At 36.1% G+C, this 18,892-nt stretch overlaps 1 protein-coding gene across 3 annotated transcripts in view; it reads left to right on the forward strand.

Annotated features, from left to right (window-relative positions):
- The window catches only part of CSMD3 (CUB and Sushi multiple domains 3), a 1,080,114-nt gene that overhangs the window by 882,118 nt on the left and 179,104 nt on the right, over positions 1-18,892 (forward strand). The window lies entirely within an intron of this gene.

The following is an 18,892-nucleotide window of genomic DNA, read 5'->3' on the forward strand; positions in this document are numbered from 1 at the left end:
TGATCAGGGCTTTGAACAGTTAACTATTCCTACAAGTAAATTTGGAGGAGTGGAAGTGATGCTATTTTAGCTCCTTTTGTACTTGGATACAAAATGATTAATTTCCAACCATTTTTCCTTTGAAGACAATCCAAAACACATTTTTCACATAGCTTCTTTTAAAATCTAAATGCTTCATACACTTCTATGAATACATTTTACACATATAAGTAAAAAAGCTTCTTTTATAATGTAATATCAGATATTTCCATCAGAATTGTAGCTTATTAAGCAATTTAGAATATTTAGAATGATTCTACACTTCACAACTTCTGATACATCTAAACAACCTAAGGAACTTGAATACTTTATCACACAGTAGTACAAGGGCTTTCACCCTGTAACAGTGGGGAAAAAAAGATACAAATCTGATGAGAATAAGGCAGAACAAGAGTACAATCATTATCAGACTACTACACATATCCATATTCCAACTTGAAAGTACTACACTTCAGTACAAACATTTTTTCCCACTTCTCCACCTTAGTGATCAACTTGGACATGCCTTTGAATATAATGCTACAGGCATAAAAAGATTAAACAGTGTTTTCCATGCAGGTTTAGTAATTAAGTTATTCATGGCTATGGACTTTAACTTTTCTTGTACCAGTGAAGTCCCAAACCCTGTTGGGATATGATTCTTGATATTCTAACTGGAGCTTAGAATGCATTTTCCTACAGGATTCATATTGTAAATCATTCAGTCTTTTTGTACTTCAACTATCTCATTTGTAAAACAAAGAATTGAAACAGATGATCATGAAATCCCTTGTACAGTTAAAATATTCTATAATTTTCATGAACACTGAATTCAGGTCAAGTTGCTCTTGTGAGTTAATCTGGATACCTATCATTTTTACATTTTTTCCATCAGAATGTGCATTTTAAAATGTTAACAGCCTGCTGATAGTATCTTTCAGACACAACCCATGTGTAAGTTGTAGATTGGTCCAACATGAGATTAGAGACAGGTTATTTATTAATCACCACTGGTTATTTATTAAATCATCACTAATTTTCCGTAAGATCCAGTTCATTGTTAATGAAAGACCACCTCTCAAAAATTGGATTTTAATAGCTCAGTGGAGGGTTGGTTTGTTTTAACATAATATGTCTATCAATTTTCTTAAAAGGAAATAAATTGATCTATATATACAAAAGTTTTGCATCAAGAGGCACAGACTCAAACAACAATAGTCTCATTGCTTATCAACTAGTGATATTAATCCAAATAAGATTTACATGTGCACCAAGTGAAGGAAAAAACTGTCACAAATTTGTTTCAGCCTTATCTGTATACCAAAATGATTTCTAGTCAAAAGTGTCTTTGTATGAAAAGCTGAAATATATTCATATTCAAAGTGTAGAATTTCCATTTGTTTGTAAGTTTCTCAGCAATTAATGTAGTCTTTTACACATAGTAAATAATAGCTAACTTAAAAAGGTATGCATGTTTGGAATGAAATTTTGGATGACGATTAGATGCTTTTGGTTATGATAATGATAATAATGATGTTGCCAATAATCCAATGACAAGGGCAACAACAGTGATGGTGAATATATTAAGACAACAGTAGTGAGATTTGTTACTTCAGTTGTACTTAGAAGAGTAGCCCTTTCCAGACTAACAAAAAATGGTTTTTTTCTTCCTGTGATTATGGACAAAACAGTTTGAGATTGTTTCTGAAAAGAATAAAAATAACTATAGAAGAAAAGTCTTTTGGGGAACTGAAACAATAAATAAGACCATTTCTCCACTAGTACAATTCATTGTGTTCCTTGAACAATGCATCTTAGGTAGATTTATTTCAGTAATTCCTTAATGCTCCTTTATGTGTATATATATTCCCTGTGGAAGGTTATGGGACTAAAAGAATATTTATAGAATTTGATGATTTGGACTAAATGACTGATAAAGTCTCTTTCAAAACTGATATTCTATCATTCTTATTTGTTTCCATTGTTAAGATTACTACTATTACTGCTGAGCATCACTTTTGGCAAAGTTTAGAAAAAATGAATGGTTAATTTCATTTATTTACAAAACCATATATTGACTCTAAATTTTTTAAAAGAAGAGATTTGAAAGGTCACAGGGTATGGTGTACGTTTGTGTGTGTGTGTGTGTGTATGTGTTAGCGTTATTGTGTATATTAAGCACCTGCTGGGCAAGATGCTTTATAGGTCACCCTTCACAACAATCCTATGGAGTGGGTATCACACAATAGTAAATACCAAGGCTGATCAAATCTAGGTTTACAAGGCTGCAAATCCCAGGGTCTTTATGACTAACATTTTATTTTGTAATAATTATGAGTACAAAAGTTACTTAATAGATTGTGCTACTCCCTGAATTCTTAAATCTACCCCTAAAAAGTGTTGAGCCTACAGAACATAAAACAACTTATTTATTAAGAATACATCTTTATATAAATTATATAAATGATATTATTTTCAAGAATATAGAAATTTACTCCTCTATTGTTAATGATACTAAATAATTATTTGGCCATTTAGGACAAATGCATTTATAAATATACTATAAAATACATTCTCCATTTTTCTCAACAAAATATTCAATATTTCATTTTTTCTTTTTTGTTCAGAATCTGTTTCATGGATCTTGTCAGGTTTTGTTGTAGTAGGATTTCCTCAATGACTTTCAAGGCTGCTTGTTCACTAGTAGACTCCAGGCTCTATAGGTAATGGTTAAGACAGGCTCAAGACAGGCTCTTCTCCTTGCTGGCTTTGTAATTTTTGATAGTTGTCTTAAGTTATTTAAGTTTCCATTTTTTCCATATTTAAAAATGGAGATAATAGTGCTACCTCAAAGGTTGTTTTGAAGATCAACCTAACTGATATGTGTAAAGAACTTGGCACAGATCCTTACATATAGTAACGGTTCAATGAATGATAACAGATTAATATTATGTCATTTGGTTTTTAAAAAATATAACATTTGTCCATTTAGTAAATAAATGAATATATCAGATATTCTATTTTCTAAATTTCTAGCAGTAGCAAATTCTCTCCCTTTAATTGGGCATTTCTAATGGACTTTGGTCCAGGAAAATAAACCTCAGAACATGATAGGATTCTATCTATTATAAGAGTAAGTGCTCTTGGAATTCCCTCTGTTATGAATATGTACAAACATGACTCTCAGCAGGGTGAGGCTAGAGCCCAAGTTAAAAAGATTTTAGTGATAACTTTTTGGAAAAACTAAGAAACTCCTTAAAAGTGTTGTTTAATGATGTACCCCCCCCCCATTCTGTCATCCTAAAATGGATGGAAATTCCGTGAAGTAAAAAGGCCTTAGGCAGTGGAACTTTGAGAATTCAGGGGTTCAGGGTGCTTTGCAGAAAAGATGTGGTATATGTAGGAGGCAGTATGCAGAGTGTGGTTAAAGAATTCAGTAAAGGGAAGAATTTGAATCCAGGCTTAATGCTGGATTCTATGTGAAAGTCCCAGATATAAAGCAGAGAGAAACAGAGCTGCTCTGGTTGAAATGGGACTTAGGTGGATCAGGAACCATGTCCACATTATCAGCCCTCTTACCTCCAGAGCTGTTTTCGAAACAGAGAAAACTGCTTGCTTTAATAATTTCATAAAATTAATAACTCTCAGCAAAAACTAGATGACAGTAAAATTTTGATCAGTTGAGTTTTATCCTATTTTTATTCTCCCTGCCTTCAAAAGACCATATTTTTCCATAAATATATGACAATAAAAATAAGATGAGGGTCAGAGATTTTCAACATTAAAAGAGACTTTAGTGACATATCATCCAAATGAAATCTATAAATTTTGTTTGGATCCTGATTTGATCAAAGCAACTATAAGAGTATTTTTTTCTTTTTTTTTTTCCTTTTTTCCCCCCCTTTGGAGAAAATTTGGGAAATGGGATCAAGAAATTGTTATTAGATGATAGAAAGAGATTGTTGCTAGTTTTGTTAGATATCGTAGTCACGTTGTTATTATTTTTTATAAGTGTTAACAATAAATACTGAAGCATTTATAGAAAAGGATGTGGTATTGGGAGTTGTTTTAAAGTATTCTCAGTGTGGGAATACAGGGAAGGGGATAAGAGAAAGCAAATGAAACAAAATTGGCAAATGTTGATAAGTGTTGAAAGTAGATGATGGGTTCAGAGGTGTATATTTTACTATTTTCTCTACTTCATGTATGTTTGGAACTTTTCATAATAATAAACAATCCCACAAGACTATATTATAGTACATGTGAGAATATTTTCCTGACCTAAATCTGTCTGGCAGACTTGGGATTTGGCAGATATATTCTGCCAAATGTGTAGAAAAATATCTTAAGGATAATTAAAGAAAAACGCTCATGCAATTTGAAATTGAGGTAAAAGGAAGTGTTAATAAAATATTCCAACACTGTAAACTTTTAATTTTGCTTTTCTGTTTTAATTCTTTTAAACATACAACAGAATTTCCTATTGTGTTTTTCTAGATTTCATTGCATTTTAAAAATTATATTTATTTATTTTTAATTTTGTTTTAACATCTTTATTGGAGTATAACTGCTTTACAACGGTGTGTTAGTTTCTGCTTTATAACAAACTGAATCACTTATAGATATACATATGTCGCCACCTTGCATCTCCTTCGCTTCCACCCTCCCTATCCTACCCCCCTAGGTGGTCACAAAGTACCGAGCTGATCTCCCTGTGCTATGCGGCTGCTTCCCACTAGCTATCTATTTTACGTTTGGTAGTGTATATATGTCCATGCCACTCTCTCACTTTGTCATAGCCTACCCTTCCCACTCCCCATATCCTCAAATCCATTCTCTAGTAGGTCTGTGTCTTTATTCCCGTCTTGCCCCTAGGTTCTTCATGATCATTTTTTTTTTCTGCTTAGATTCCATATATATGTGTTAGCATACGGTATTTGTTTTTCTCTTTCTGACTTACTTCAGTCTGTATGACAGAATCTAGGTCCATCCACCTCACTACAAATAACTCAATTTTGTTTCTTTTTATGGCTGAGTAATATTTCATTGTATATATGTGCCACATCTTCTTTATCCATTCATCTGTTGATGGACACTTAGGTTGATTCCGTGTCCTGGCTATTGTAAATAGAGCTGCAATGAACATTTTGGTACATGACTCTTTTTGAATTATGGTTTTCTCAGGGTATATGCCCAGTAGTGGGATTGCTGGGTCATATGGTAGTTCTATTTTTAGTTTTTTAAGGAACCTCCATGTTGTTCTCCATAGTGGCTATATCAATTTACATTCCCGCCAACAGAGCAAGAGGGCTCCCTTTTCTCCACACCCTCTCCAGCATTTATTGTTTGTAGAATTTTTGATGATGGCCATTCTGACTGGTGTGAGATGATATCACATTGTAGTTTTGATTTGCATTTCTCTAATGATTAATGATGTTGAGCATTCTTTCATGTGTTCGTTGGCAATCTGTATATCTTCTTTGGAGAAATGTCCATTTAGGTCTTCTGCCCATTTTTGGATTGGGTTATTTGTTTTTTTGATATTGAGCTGTATGAGTTGCTCCTATGTTTTGGAGATTAATCCTTTGTCAGTTGCTTGATCTGCAAATATTTTCTCCCATTCTGAGGGCTGTCTTTTCGTCTTGTTTATGGTACCCTTTGTTGTGCAAAAGCTTTTAAGTTTCATTAGGTCCCATGTGTTTGTTTTTATTTCCATTTCTCTAGGAGGTGGGTCAAAAAGGATCATGCTGTGATTTATGTCATAGAGTGTTCTGCTAGTGTTTTCCTCTAAGAGTTTGATAGTGTCTGGCCTTGCATTTATGTCTTTAATTCATTTTGAGTTTCTTTTTGTGTATGGTGTTAGAGAGTGTTCTATTTTCATACTTTTATATGTCCCTGTCCAGTTTACCCAGCACCACTTATTGAAGAGGCTGTCTTTTCACCACTGTGTATTCTTGCCTCCTTTATCAAAGATAAGGTGACCATATGTGCGTGAGTTTATCCTTGGGCTTTCTATCCTGTTCCATGGATCTATATTTCCGTTTTTGTGCCAGTACCATACTGTCTTGATTACTGTAGCTTTGTGGTATTTTCTGAAGTCAGGGAGCCTGATTCCTCCAGCTCCGTTTTTCTTTCTCAAGATTGCTTTGGCTATTCGGGGTCTTTTGTGTTTCCATACATATCATGAAATGTTTTGTTCTTGTTCTGTGAAAAATGCCAGTGGTAGTTTTATAGGGATTGTATTTAATCTGTAGATTGCTTTGGGTAGTAGAGTCATTTTCACAATGTTGATTCTTCCAATCCAAGAACATGGTATATCTCTCCAGCTGTTTGTATCATCTTTAATTTCTTTCACCAGTGTCTTACAGTTTTCTGCATACAGGTCTTTTGCCTCCTTAGGTAGGTTTATTACTAGGTATCTTACTCTTTTTGTTGCAATGGTAAATCGGAGTGTTTCCTTAATTTCTCTTTCAGATTTTTCATCATTAGTGTATAGGAATGCAAGACATTTCTGTGCATTAATTTTGTTTCCTGCTACTTTACCAAATTCATTGATTAGCTCTAAGAGTTTTTCTTTAGCATCTTTAGGTTTCTCTATGTATAGTATAATGTCATCTGCAAATAGTCACAGCTTTCCTTCTTCTTTTCCGATTTGGATTCCTTTTATTTCTTTTTCTTCTCTGATTGCTGTGGCAAAAACCTCCAAAACTATGTTGGATAATAGTGGTGAGAGTGGACATCGTTGTCTTGTTCCTGATCTTAGTGGAAATTGTTTCAGTTTTTCACCATTGAGGACGATGTTGGCTGTGGGTTTGTCATATATGGCCTTTATTATGTTGGGGAAAGTTCCCTCTATGCCTACGTTTCTGGAGGGTTTTTATCATAAATGGGTGTTGAGTTTTGTCAAAAGCTTTCTCTGCATCTGTTGAGATGATCATATAGTTTTTCTGCTTCAAATTGTTAATATGGTGTATCACATTGATTGATATGTGTGTATTGAAGAATCCTTGCATTCCTGGGATAAACCCCACTTGATCATGGTGTATGATCCTTTTAATGTGCTGTTGGATTCTGTTTGCTAGTATTTTGTTGAGGATTTTTGCATCTATGTTCATCAGTGATATTAGCCTGTAGTTTTCTTTATTTGTGACATCTTTGTCTGGGTTTGGTATCAGGGTGATGGTGACCTCATAGAAAGAGTTTGTGAGTGTTCCTCCCTCTGCTATATTTTGGAAGAATTTGAGAAGGATAGGTGCTAGTGTTTCTCTAAATGTTTGATAGAATTCACCTGTGAAGCCATCTGTTCCTGGGATTTTGTTTGTTGGAAGATTTTTAATCACAGTTTCCATTTCAGTGCTTGTGTTTGGCCTGTTCATGTTTTCTATTTCTTCCTGGTTCACTCTCGGAAGGTTGCACATTTCTAAGAATTTGTTCATTTCTTCCAGGTTGTCCATTTTTTTGGCATGGTGTTGCTTGTAGTAATCTGTCATGATCCTTTGTATGTCTGCAGTGCCAGTTGTTACTTCTCCTTATTCATTTCTAATTCTATTGATTTGAGTCTTCTCCCTTTCTTTCTTGATGAGTCTGGCTAATGGTTTATCAATTTTGTTTATCTTCTCAAAGAACCAGCTTTTAGTTTTATTGATCTTTGCTATTGTTTCCTTCATTTCTTTTTCATTTATTTCTGATCTGATCTTTATGATTTCTTTCCTTCTGCTAACTTTGTGGGGTTTTTTATTCTTCTTTCTCTAATTGCTTTGGTGTAAGGTTTGGTTGTTTATTTGAGATGTTTCTTGTTTCTTAAGGTAGGATTGTATTGCTATAAACTTCCCTCTTATAACTGCTTGTGCTGCATCCCATAGGTTTTGTGTCATCGTGTTTTCATTGTCATTTGTTTCTAGGTATTTTTTGATTTCCTCTTTGATTTCTTCAGTGATCTCTTGGTTAATAAGTAGTGTATTGTTTAGCCTCCATGTGTTTTTTACAGATTTTTTCCTGTAGTTGATATCTAGACTCATAACGTTGTGGTCAGAAAAGATACTTGATACAATTTCAATTTTCTTAAATTTACCAAGGCTTGATTTGTGACCCAAGATATGATCTATCCTGGAGAATGTTCCATGAGCACTTGACAAGAATGTGTATTCTGTTGTTTTGGATAGAATGTCCTATAAATATCAATTAAGTCCATCTTGTTTAATGTATCATTTTAAGCTTGTGTTTCCTTATTTATTTTCATTTTGGATGATCTGTCCATTGGTGAAAGTGGGGTGTTACAGTCCCCTACTATGAATGTGTTACTGTCGATTTCCCCTTTTATGGCTATTAGTATTTGCCTTACGTATTGAGGTGCTCCTATGTTGGGTGCATAAATATTTACAATTTTTATATCTTCTTCTTGGATTGATCCTTTGATCATTGTGTAGCGGCCTTCTTTGTCTCTTGTAATAGTCTTTATTTTAAAGTCTATTTTGTCTGATATGAGAATTGCTACTCCAGCTTTTTTTGAGTTCCATTTGCATGGAATATCTTTTTCCATCGTCTCACTTTCAGTCTGTATGTGTCCCTAGGTCTGAAGTGGGTCTCTTGTAGACAGCATATATACGGGTCTTGTTTTTGTATCCATTCAGCCCGTCTGTGTCTTTTGGTTGGAGCATTTAATCCATTTACATTTAAGGTAATTATTGATATGTATGTTCCTATTACCATTTTCTTAATTGTTTCGGGTTTGTTATTGTAGGTGTTTTCCTTCTCCTGTGTTTCCTGCCTAGAGAAGTTCCTTTAGCATTTGTTGTAAAGCTGCTTTAGTGGTGCTAATTCTCTCAGCTTTTGCTTGTCTGTAAAGGTTTTAATTTCTCCATCAAATCTGAATGAGATCCTTGCTGGGTAGAGTAATCTTGCTTGTAGGTTTTTCTCCTTCATCACTTTCAATATGTCCTGCCACTCCCTTCTGGCTTGCAGCGTTTCTGCTGAAAGATCAGCTGTTAACCTTTTGGGGATTCCCTTGTGTGTTATTTGTTGGTTTTCCCTTGCTGCTTTTAATATTTTTTCTTTGTATTTAATTTTTGATAGTGTGATTAATATATCTTGGCATGTTTCTCCTTGGATTTATCCTGTATGGGACTCTCTGTGCTTCCTGGACTTGATTAACTATTTCCTTTCCCATATTAGGGAAGTTTTCAACTGTAATCTCTTCAAATATTTTCTCAGTCCCTTTCTTTTTCTCTTCTTCTTCTGTGACCTCTATAATTCGAATGATGGTGCATTTAATGTTGTTCTAGAGGTCTCTGAGACTGTCCTCAATTCTTTTCATTCTTTTTTCTTTATTCAGCTCTGCAGTAGTTATTTCCACTATTTTATCTTCCAGGTCACTTATCCGTCCTTCTGCCTCAGTTATTCTGCTATTGATCCCTTCTAGAGAATTTTTAATTTCATTTATTGTGTTATCCATCACTGTTTGTTTGCTCTTTAGTTCTTATAGGTCCTTGTTAAACGTTTCTTGTATTTTCTCTATTCTACTTCCAAGATTTTGGATCATCTTTGCTATCATTTTTCTTAATTCTTTTTCAGGTAGACTCCCTATTTCCTCTTCATTTGTTAGGTCTGGTGCATTTTTTCCTTGCTCCTTCATCTGCTGTGTGTTTTTCTGTCTTCTCATTTTTCTTAACTTTCTGTGTTTGGGGTCTCCTTTTCATAGGCTGCACGTTTGTCGTTCCTGTTGTTTTTGGTGTCTGTCCCCAGTGGCTAAGGTTGGTTCAGTGGGTTGTGTAGGCTTCCTGGTGGAGGGGACTAGTGCCTGTGTTTTGGTTGATAAGCCTGGGTCTTGTCTTTCTGGTGGGCAGGCCCACGTCTGGTTGTGTGTTTTGGGGTGTCTGTGGCCTTATTATTTTAGGCAGCCTCTCTACTAATGGATGGGGTTGTGTTCCTGTCTTGCTAGTTGTTTGGCAAAGGGTGTCCAGCACTGTAGCTTGCTGGTCATTGAGTGAAGCTGGGTCTTGGGGTTGAGATGGAGATGTCTGGGAGATTTTCGCCATTTGATATTATGTGGAGCTTGGAGGTCTCTTGTGGACCAGTATCCTGAGCTTGGCTCTCCCACCTCAGAGACACAGCCCTGACACCTGGCTGGTCCTTTTATGCACATGGCTCAGAATAAAAGGGAGAAAAACTAGAAAGAAAGAAAGAAAGTAGATAAAATAAAATAAAGTAAAATAAAAAAATAATTATTAAGAAAAAAATAAAAAAGGACAGACAGAACCCTAGGACAAATGGTAAAAGCAAATATATACAGCAAAATCACACACAGAAGCATACACATACGCACTCACAAAAGGAGGAAAAAGGGGAAAGAAAAAAATATATATATATATATATCTTTGCTCCCAAAGTCCACCTCCTCAATTTGGTATGATTCCTTGTCTATTCAGGTATTCCACATATGCAGGGTATATCAAGCTGATTGTGGAGATTTAATCCTCTGCTCCTGAAGCTGCTGGGAGAAATTTCCCTTTCTCTTCTTTGTTCACACAGCTCCCCGGGGTTCAGCTTTGGATTTGGACCCGCCTCTACGTGTAGGTCGCCTGAGGGCATCTGTTCTTTGCTCAGACAGGACGGGGTTAAAGGAGCAGCTGACTCGGTGGCTCTGGCTCACTCAGGCCGTGGGGAGGGAGGGGTACGGAGTGCGGGGCGAGCCGGCGGCGGCAGAGGCCGGCGTGACGTTGCAGTAGCCTGAGGCGCGCCGTGCGTTCTCCCGGGGAAGTTGTCCCTGGATCCCGGGACCCTGGCAGTGGCGGGCTGCACAGGCTCCCCGGAAGGGGGTTGTGGATAGTGACCTGTGCTCGCACACAGGCTTCTTGGTGGCGGCAGCAGCAGCGGCCTTAGCGTCTCATGCCCGCCTCTGGGATCTGTGCTGATAGCCGCGGCTGGCACCTGTCTATGGAGCTCCTTTAAGCGGCACTCTGAATCCCCTCTCCTCGCGCACCAGGAAACAAAGAGGCAAGAAAATGTCTCTTGCCTCTTCGGCAGCTCCAGACTTTTTCCCGGACTCCCTACAGGCTAGCCAGCCGTGGTGCACTAACCCGCTGCAGGCTGTGTTCGTGCCACCAACCCCAGTCCTATCCCTGGGATCTGACCGAAGCCCGAGCCTCAGCTCCCAGCGCGCCCCCTGTCCCGGCGGGTGAGCAGACAACCCTCTTGGGCTGGTGAGTGCTGGTTGGCACCGATCCTCTGTGCGGGAATCTCTCTGCTTTGCCTTCTGCAACCCTGTGGCTGCGCTCTCCTCCGTGGCTCCGAAGCTTTCCCCCCTCTGCCACCTGCAGTCTCTGCCCGCGCAGGGGCTTCTAGTGTGTGGAAACCTTTCTTTCTTCACGGCTCCCTCCCACTGGTGCAGGTCCCGTCCCTATTCTTTTGTCTCTGTTTTTTCTTTTGTCTTACCGAGGTACGTGGGGAGTTTCTTGCCTTTTGGGAGGTCTGAGGTCTTCTGCCAGCGTTCAGTAGGTGTTCTATAGGAGCAGTTCCACGTGTAGATGTATCTCTGATGTATCTGTGGGGAGGAAGGTGATCTCCGCGTCTTACTCTTCCACCATCTTGAAGCTCCTCCCCTCTCATTACTTTTTAAACACCAAATTAATTTTCAGTTATTGGGAAATGTTACAACTGCCAAATTGCAGATAAGTTACTGGCTTGCAGTTGAATGGATAGTTGCTCCTGTATCAATTAAATAAAATTGGACTATCTTTGCTACAAGTTTTTTTTTTGTTTTTGTTTTTTTTACAATGCCTATATATTTAAAATATGTCAAATAGGTAGTTTTGAATTTTTGGTAATAAGCAAATGGTCATGTTATAGACAGAAAGCCAGCTTTAGAGAAGCCTGAAAGTAGTTATTATGGATTTATTCAGTAAGCATAGTTTATGGATTGACAAGAGTATCACACAAGACATTACTGCAGGAAAATAAATTAGGATTTCATTTACTGTTACGAGTTCAAAGTAGGACTAGATTTCTGCAGCTTGTAACTTACTGGATAATTGGGTGCCATGGTCAGAACAATGAATTTTTATTAAATAACATCTTTTATTTCCTAATTATTACAAGATAGCAATAAGATTTTGTTATATTTATTTTCAGAGCCAGAATGATTTCACTGTTTTTTGTGAGCTGCTAACCTAGAATTTAGAGATTGTTTGCTCTAGGGCAAAATTGGCCCCAGCATCGAGGATGGAGCCAAGATTTCGTGTGGATATTGTATCAACAGTAGCCCCTAGATAATTAATATATGATTCACTTGGCTCACCTTAACTAAAATGCTGTATTAGTATAACACGCCTCATTGTGAGTTCATAGTTTAATAGTATTGTACTATAATAATAACCATGAGTATTTGGAATCTCACTGATACGTAAAAATGTAAAACTTCCCAAAATACTGATGAAACTCTCACTTATTACATCAATTAATGCAACTTCTACCAAACTTTTCTAGTGCTAGATGGTGTTCTAAAAATAATTAACACACTGATTTTATTTGGGGCTGATTTTAAAAATTCTGCTTTTTAGAACTTTTCAAAGTAAATTGTCATATATTTAACTTACATCTATATATTTTTTTCATAAAATTGAAGGGTTTTTAATGTTTTTTATTGTGCTAAAAGTCATACAATATAAACATAACTATTTTAACCATATTTAACTGTAGAGTTCAGTGGCACTAAGTACACTCACATTGCTGTGCAACTCGAAGTTTTAATTGGATACCTTGTAATCATCTTTAAGGGGCAGAGCCTTTAAAATCATTAGTATCCAAGTGGTAGTATAATGATCCCAAAATGCAACCTTGAAGCTATTTACACAAGTAGTTTCACAGCCAGAGCATACAGAGAGCAAAGAGTTCTGTACATGTTATTAATTGTGAAAGGAAGCCTTTTGCATGCATGGACATTTCTGCGCTATTGTTTTGAAATATTCATATGAGATGAAAGTATGAGGCAAAATTCATATAAAGCTAGACAAACTTTTGATAGATTATGTCACCAACACTTATTTTTTATGCTTTTGCACATAATCAAGTCCAGTTGTAAACACATCCTTGATTTGAATCTTATTTATTTCTGTTCTGTTGGTAGTGTGGGTGCACATGTGTGTGCCCTTCTGTGCTGTGTTAGTGAATAAAATGCAAGCTGAACAACAGAGGTGACTTGTTAAAAAATTTGTAATGGAGCGACCAACAAGCTGAGTGCCTAATATTATCAAAATGAACTCTAGAATACAAAAGAATGTGTAGATTTTGTGAAAGGAGTACCAGGCATGTTGAGAATCAAGCTGAGATCTAATAGGAATTTGTATGTGTCTATTCCTTTTTCTGCCCAGCCTCCCTTCTGTGTGAAACTATTTCTTTTGTGATGGAGTTTCAATGCCTTTGCAATAGAGCGGCATGGACTTCAGGTGAAGGGAGTAAACAAAACAAAAGATGAATGCTCTCTCACCTTGTAGCCCTTTTCTTAGATCTTATAGAAAGCTGCTAATTACATTTTCAAATTTCATCCAAAAGGATAGAATGTAAAATCAAGTAGTTATAGAAGTACATAGCCATTTTGAATTCAAAAGACAAATGAACCCTGGTTTAAATAGCTGTAATACTCTCTAACCCAATCAGTTCTATCATTTGTCCTAAATATGCATGTTTGGAAAGCAGAGACTTAGAAAAGGTATGCTATTTAACATCAAAGGTCAATTAAATTTTGCCTATCAGTAAACATTCATGTTCAATTAGTAGCATATATATTTACAAAACTGAGTTATTAGTAACTAATATTTATTACTATATTTCAGATACTGTTCAAAGTGTTTTACAAGTATCAATTTATGTAATATTCACATCAATCCTGTGAGCTTAGGTACTTGTATTATCCCTAGTTTACAGATGTGGATATTGAGGCACGGAAAGGTAAAGTGACTTTCTCATGTGGCTCATCCTAAGTTCAATCCTTGAGAGTCTGATTCCAGAATTGGAATCCTTCACTCTTCAGTAGACAGTTGCTAGGGCATTTCAGATCCATAGATTGATTATTTGAAAATATTAGTCCTCTAAATCTGCTCAGCTGCAGGTGCTGACAGTCTTTAAGCTGCTTAATCCATTCTGTCATGGAGCTAACAAATCTTGTCATTGCAGTACCTTGACATCATAATCAATAAGGTACTACCCATCTGACTACTAGAACTACTGCTGCCCAGAAAGACCTACTGGGCCTTCCTCCACCAAGTTAGAACCCTTTTGCATCAAAGCAAGTTTGAATCAGACCTGAATTTACCACAGCCTCTTGGACATTTTAACTCTTCACCACCTGTCCCAGAAGTGGTTAGATCAGTTCCCTTAGTTATGGCCCAGTCTGATTCTGAGTTTTTTCCTCCCTACATTAGCATGCCATTAGGATACTCTGTGAATTATTCCCTTCTGAGAGGAAAACAAATGTGAAATAAAATTGAAACCCTTCTTTATTTTCATAAACTCAATTTTTACTTTTTAATTCAATAACTCCTATCCTGATCACTGAATAACAGTAACCACATCCACGTTTGTTTTATTATCCTCATTTAAAGTTAATTAATTGCCAAATCAGTGAGTCTCTGTACAATGTTATTTTTTTTTAACATCTTTATTGGAGTATAATTGCTTTACAATGGTGTGTTAGTTTCTGCTTTATAGCAAACTGAATCAGTTATACATACACATATATCCCTATATCTCTTCCCTCTTGCATCTCCCTCCCTCCCACCCTCCCTATCCCACCCCTCTAGGTGGTCACAAAGCATGTAGCTGATCTCCCTGTGCTATGTGGCTGTTTCCCACTAGCTATCTGTTTTACAGTTAGTAGTGTATATATGTCCATGCCACTCTCTCACTTTGTCCCAGCTTACCCTTCCCCCTCCCCGTGTCCTCAAGTCCATTCCCTAGTAGGTCTGAGTCTTTATTCTCATCTTGCCCCTAGGTTCTTCATGACCTTTTTTTTTAATTTTATTTTTTAGATTGCATATATATATATGTGTTAGCATACGGTATTTGTTTTTCTCTTTCTGACTTACTTCAGTCTGTATGACAGACTCTAGGTCCCTTCACCTCACTACAGATAACTCAATTTTGTTTCTTTTTATGGCTGAGTAATATTCCACTGTATATATGTGCCACATCTTCTTTATCCATTCATCTGTTGATGGACACTTAGGTTGCTTCCATGTCCTGGCTATTGTAAATAGAGCTGCAATGAACACTGTGGTACATGAATCTTTTTGAATTATGGTTTTCTCAGGGTATATGCCCAGTAGTAGGATTGCTGGGTCTATGGTAGTTCTATTTTTAGTTTTTTAAGGAACCTCCATGTTGTTCTCCATAGTGGCTGTATCAATTTACATTCCCACCAACAGTGCAAGAGGGTTCCCTTTTCTCCACACCCTCTCCAGCATTTATTGTTTGTAGATTTTTTTGATGATGGCCATTCTGACTGGTGTGAAATGATATCTTATTGTAGTTTTGATTTGCATTTCTCTAATGATTAATGATGTTGAGCATTCTTTCATGTGTTTGTTGGCAATCTGTATATCTTCTTTGGAGAAATATCTATTTAGGTCTTCTGCCCATTTTTGGATTGGGTTGTTTGTTTTTTTTGATATTGAGTTGCATGAGCTGCTTGTAAATTTTGGAGATTAATCCTTTGTCAGTTGCTTCATTTGCAAATATTTTTTCCCATTCTGAGGGTTGTCTTTTCATCTTGTTTATGGTTTCCTTTGTTGTGCAAAAGCTTTTAAGTTTCATTGGGTCCCATGTGTTTATTTTTGTTTTTATTTCCATTTCTCTAGGAGGTGGGTCAAAAAGGATCTTGCTGTGATTTATGTCACAGAGTGTTCTGCTAGTGTTTTCCTCTAAGAGTTTGATAGTGTCTGGCCTTATATTTAGGTCTTTAATCCATTTTGAGTTTATTTTTGTGTATGGTGTTAGGGAGTGTTCTAATTTCATTGTTTTTCATGTAGCTGTCCAGTTTTCCCAGCACCACTTATTGAAGAGGCTGTCTGTACAGTGTTATTTTGATGACACAAAAATTAAATGTAACATCCAAAATTCCTGACTTGCTTAGGCAGTGGCAGAACGTTTCAACAATATTCCAGAGAAGAGTTTAGTGGAAAAGGGAGCTTTAACTTCTTTGTTCTGTTGATTCATATTTTAAACGAATGCACAACCCTCTGGGCACTACACTATTTAGTGTGTTGTGTCATACCCTAAGCACCCACTGTACTGTTTCCCACAATGATATTTTCAGAGAGACTGTTCATGTGCACAGAGTATTCTCACAGTTAACTCCTAATGTTCAGGAGTTTCTTTCTGCCATCCTAGGCCTCTCTTATTATTTATTGACTTACATTTGAAATGGGTAAATTAAGAAGAATGGAAAAAGTCTTAGGAGTTAAATGAACATGATTAAAGGAGATGGGTTTGAAAGTGCTTGGTGTAGAACAGGAAACAAAAGCTCTTTGAAAGTTAAGTTTGTTGAATACTTAAACCATGAAGACCATTTCAGTAAATGGAACCCTGCCTCTTTGTCTTGGTTGAATATGATATTGTCTTGGTTGAATATGATACTGTAAAAATTAAATGTCAAGTAAACCTTGTTTCATATACAAAGAAGAGTAGATAGACACAATGCCTGGTTTCATTCTGAGTTTATTTGCTCATAGGAGAGCAAATTTTAAAGTTGGGTTAAGTATCCTAACCAATATAATCTAAGTTAGAGGTTTCCTCTATTTAAGTGATTCTTAAAAATCTAAATTAGGGATTTCTTTAAAATGCAGTCTGGGTCTCCCCCCAAATGTTGCCCATTAGAAGTTGTTGGTAGAGGACTTGCTTTGAAGAATGGATTAAACGATTAACATACCAATGATCTGTATGGAAAGATGTGCCCAAAGTACCATTGTTGGTTTATAATTAATTTAATTGGCTAGTCTAACATCTTATCATACATAGAATAAACGTAAGCTGCCACCTAAATGACCATAAATATAATTAATGGGGCCCTTTCTGTATTAGTCACTTTTTATCCCCAACATTTAGTTCAGTTCCTGGTACCTCATAGAATCAACAAATATTAGTTGAATTAATAAACTGTATTGTAGGATAAAATATATGGGAAATAAGAGGCTTGGAAGTAGTTTCAGGTTTAATAATAGGTTATTTGCATTGGCTTGTTTGTAGAGATTTTTACATGTTTATTTCTACCTTACTAAGTTTCCCTTTCTTCCTGTATCTAGCTTTCAGTGATACATATAACATTATAAAAATGGATTTTTAATAAAAGAGTTAGAGACATTATTCTTAACATCTATTATGCTTAAAGAAGGAGAAATTTCCTTAAAATGGTGTCTTTTTTAAGAAACAGCTTAGTGTTTATAACCTATACTAATAGCATGAGAGCAAAATGCTTTTGATATTGACATGCAAATCTCAGAGAAAGAGAAAGAAGAGCTTGGAGCTGAGATGCATAGAATTTTATACCTCTGTTGGAAACTAAGAAAAAGAATAGGGTTGCTAATCATTCCAGAAAGCATGGTCAGCCCAGACTTCAGGGGTTAAATGTAGCCTTAGGAAAAAAAAAATGGTGGTCCAGCTATTAGGTTGAGGTACTAGTTTCTAGATCAGTGTTAAAAGGTTTTTTTTTTTTTGTTTTTTTTTTTAAAGAGGGCATAATCATGGCTGCCATACAAATATAAAATAAACATGTGTTAAAATTTTTATTTAACTCATTAATTAATGAGGGACCCTGTAATACGTTACAGTGTTTCAAGAAAGAATTCAAAGAACCAAATATAGATTGATGGATGGATGGATGGATGGATGGATGGATAGATAGATAGATAGACAGGCAGATGAAATACTGAAATGAATTTACAATGATATGTGGGACGAATTTACAAATAGTTCTGTCTATTGGATAATAATAATCCTTTGCATTACACCACAGCCCCCATAAACACAGGGGACCCAGAATGATGTACTAGACAATGTCTTGCTTACCAGAAAACAGCATCCAACTAGTTACCTTTTGGTTCACCTTAAAATCTTTACATTTTTGTTTCCTACTTTAGTCTCAGCTATGCAAAGGGTGCAGTTGGCTATTCAGAACGTTTTAGAAGCAAAGGACCTACTGTTATCTGAACATAAGAAAACTAAGTAAATTTAGACATTTAGAGGCAGAATGAGGAAGCAAACGTTGGAGTAACCATTTAATTCTTGAGATTCTGACTGATCAGGGGAGATTTGGTTCAGAATTGTAGCATATCGGTTTAGTAAGACAATAGTTAACCCGATAATGTGTAGGAAATAAGGTCACTATGCAAGTGTTCTTGATTCTTCATACTAGAAAACACTTATTCAACATGTACTTTAAAATTTCATCTTTCGTATAATGATTCAGTACCCTCTCAGAGTTTTTTCCTAATAAAAGCTATTTTTAACTTAAAATTTCCATTGGCCATATTACAGCAGAGTAAGGTTGCAGTTGAAGAGAAGTAGCATACTGATTGCTTAATAAGGGAAGATTCAACACTCAACTCCCTCACCCCCTACCCTTCTCATTTCTCCCCTATCTCATCACAGAATTACTACAATAAATTACAGACTAACATCACTCAAAAGGGAGTGCCCTACAGTTTTCTTTACTTAATATGATGCAAATATATGGTGTTACTGGCTATATTATTAAAAGTTATAGTCTCAACATACCCCATTTACAGGTGACACAAAACTCCAGTCTATCTGTAGAGAAGTAATATTTGAGAACAAGAAGCCTACAAACAGGAAGAAAACAGGGAGTATTTTTTTTCCTTTTTCCTTA

The sequence above is a fragment of the Monodon monoceros genome, unplaced genomic scaffold (genome assembly GCF_005190385.1).
Source record: "Monodon monoceros isolate NGI ecotype Baffin Bay Population unplaced genomic scaffold, NGI_Narwhal_1 Super_Scaffold_14, whole genome shotgun sequence".
NCBI classification, from domain to species: domain Eukaryota; kingdom Metazoa; phylum Chordata; class Mammalia; order Artiodactyla; family Monodontidae; genus Monodon; species Monodon monoceros.